At 26.6% G+C, this 3,245-nt stretch overlaps 1 long non-coding RNA gene across 2 annotated transcripts; it reads left to right on the top strand.

The window, feature by feature from the left end:
* On the top strand, positions 1-3,105 carry LOC124890044. 2 transcript variants are annotated; one of them, XR_007048911.1, is made up of 3 exons: positions 7-366; positions 1,717-1,776; positions 2,506-3,105. It is a non-coding gene; the product is annotated as an uncharacterized LOC124890044 (long non-coding RNA). The 2 variants fall into 2 exon arrangements; XR_007048910.1 differs by lacking the exon at positions 2,506-3,105 and having other exon boundaries at positions 1-366; positions 1,717-1,882.
* The last annotated feature ends 140 nt before the right edge of the window (positions 3,106-3,245 follow it).

Here is a 3,245-nt window from a genome sequence, read left to right as displayed (position 1 = left end):
CCCTTCTTTTTACTCTATACTAATAATCATACTCGAGTCTTGATATAATGACCTATATATCAAGATAACCATTAATTACCAGCTCCTATGTACCCTTTTCTACAAACAATTGTTTTCTTTTGCGTGTCTTGTACACTTGTGCTTACTCTTCTATATATGCAAATCTCAAACTCTGCAAATCCTTCATTAACACACATACTCTTATATACACACACACTCGAAACTCCTCTGATAAATTGGAAATGGGCGCCACTGCTATGGACGTACGATGGTGCCGTCTATGCTTTCCAAAAGCTGAGGATTTAGGCGGGCGCTCACGCACACACCCTACGCCGGTGGTCTGATAATGCCATATATCAAGTTCAGGTAATAAAAGTTACGCCAGTTATCAATTTTATTTTATGTAGTGAAAAAAATGGATGTCTCGGTACATTTCTGATAACATGAAGTTCAGGATACGGGGATTTAGGATTTAAGTTTTATGATTAGATTTTCAAATTTATGCTACACGTGGAAATTAACACGTCGAAAGTATCAAGTTGGGATAACATGGCGGGGTGGGGGTGGTGATGATAGTTAAAATCATTAACTCCTACCTACAGCAGGGTCGGGGGTTAAGAGGAGAATCCGGCCATTATTAGTAAAAAAATGTCGTCCATTTCTACAATAATTCAAGCTTCATATTTGCCAAAAGCAGGATGGATATTAATCCTCTATTTCAATTTGTTAATTTGATTTTATTATTAACTTCAGAATAAGTGGTAAATATTTTAAAATAACTGAATCATTGAATTTTTTTTAAATTTATTCTTTATAATTTAACAACTAATTAATTTTTGAAAATGCATTACAAGATCAATCTTTTTTGGGGTAAAAGTGAAAAGTTGTGTTAAATTTATGTTTTTAATTTTTTTTCTTAATTTTTGTGTCAAAATTTAATAATTCATTTATTATGAAACAGAGGGAGTATCTTATTACTAGAGTAAAATATTTTTTAGATTTTGTTGGCTTAGGAGTCGTTTGGTCATAAAAATAAAAAATATATTTATTTTACTAGATATTTTTGAAATCGATAATAGAATTAAAATTGTGTTTGGTCATACTATTTTTTAAAATACTCTAGACTTTTGATATACTTTTTATAAATATGATTTGTACTCTTCATTTTTAAAAACTAACCCAATTAGCTTTTACAACTCTACTGTAATACAAAAGTAAACAACATTGAACATTAAAAACAACCACATGGAGCTATATTTTCCTCTCCCATAACATAATCTATAAACCGTTATCATTATAGTTGGCATTGTGTTTAATTTTGTTGGTGATTTTTGTACAAAATAAAAAATTGATGTAATACTTAAAATAAAGTGATAATAAAAATTCAATTCAAAAATATTGAATGGGTGTCTTTCAAAAAATTTAAAATTATTAAAACATATTTTAAAATATATTTTTTATTTTTATAATCAAATAAATATTTTAAAATATTGTGAATAATCTTTATAGCCAAACGTCTACTCATAGATAGTTTTTAATCATATAAAGCAAAAAATAAAAATTAACAAGTTATCCCAAGAAAAGAAAAGGGACTTTTGTTTTAATGGATAAAAAATAAAACAAATATATTAATGCGCAGAGAGTATTATTATTCATTTTTTTTAAGAATTTCTGATTGTTACTACTTAAATATATATAATTCCTGTTTTTTTTTAGGTGCGCCGACGCTAGCCGGACCCCAGCTGACCAGCATCTTGTTAAAGGGGTTTCAAGCAGGTTAGTACGTACGCTACCAATTTTGTAAAGATTTATATATATTGGACGTAAAAATAAAAGGAATGTACTCTTCATATCAATAACAATGTCATATTTTTGAGATTTAGTTTAATTAATTTTTGAAGTTAAATTATTTTAAAATATTTATAATTTAAATTTGAAATTTAGATATTTGATAATTATATAATATATATTATTTTTAAATATTGATTAAAATTCATATAATTTAATGTTTAAGAAACAAAATGCTGAAAATTAATGGAAGAAGTGCTACAGTACATGTCACTATCAATAATAAATATAATTGGTAATTAGGAAACTAAGGTATTTAACCTATTGCAACATCTTAAATTATAGAGAAAGCATAAAATTATTTGGGCGTAATATACAGTAGTTCAGTATAAAAATTTTTACCTATCAGCCAGACTTTCATGAATCCATTACCTTGTTAAACCGAAGCATATCTTTCATTTTTCCCTAACAATTCCATTACACCAAGTAATTGTACAAAAGGTCAAAAAGTCCGATCCACCATCAGTACACACACATATATATTTAAAATTGATTAAGTATCTATAATTATTCATTTCATCCACTTTTATTTATTTAGTTTAAAAAATAAAAAAAATTTCCACTTGTAATTTTTAATTTATTTTTATATTGTAAACTTAATTATTGGAGTAATATATACTAATTTAAAATTAATGCAAAAATCCCTTTTAACTTCAGATTTTAGATCGGTGACCGTGGGATGGGGACCTTTAGGATGCGTAACTAGATAAGATTGATGACAAATTATCCAAAAGCGTTTGAAATATTGTCAGATGCTTATCCATTCAAAAACCACACAAGTATGTATGTTTTCTTTCTCTTCTGACCCCATTTTGCTCACCTGCTTTCCCTACAGTCCATTCATATTTGTCAACCTTAGGCGCTATATTACACGAAAAAGAGCACTACATATTTGTGTCTCCGTCATAATTTATTTATCTTTAGTTTTAGTTTGATGTGTGTAATATATCAAAATATTCTTTGAATTATATAGATGTTATAATTATAATGGCGGATTTAGAATTTTTGTTCAGAAGATTTGATATATAAAGTAGTAAGCATATATAAAAAGTATATTAAAAAAATAAAGTGTACATCCGCTAAATTTTAACTTATCTTATGTCCTCTTTCAAGTTTTACTTTGAGAGCCTTCATAAAAAATACTGTCTTTTATTTCTTTCACTTTATAATTTTATTTTATTTTAATTTTTTTTCTTTCAAATTAATACCCTCACACACAAAAAAAAAGGTTCTTGAAAAGTGTAAGCATTGCATTATTTATATTATAATATATATTTTGTACTCAATAAAAAATATTGAACAACATTAATATTAATATGTTGAATAATAAAATATATTTTTAAAAGAACGCGCTATGTAATTCGATAAAATAATCTGTAAACATTGACAAAGCAAAA

This window comes from Capsicum annuum, unplaced genomic scaffold (genome assembly GCF_002878395.1).
Source record: "Capsicum annuum cultivar UCD-10X-F1 unplaced genomic scaffold, UCD10Xv1.1 ctg10434, whole genome shotgun sequence".
Classification (NCBI taxonomy): domain Eukaryota; kingdom Viridiplantae; phylum Streptophyta; class Magnoliopsida; order Solanales; family Solanaceae; genus Capsicum; species Capsicum annuum.
This window is presented reverse-complemented; position numbering and strand designations above follow the sequence as displayed.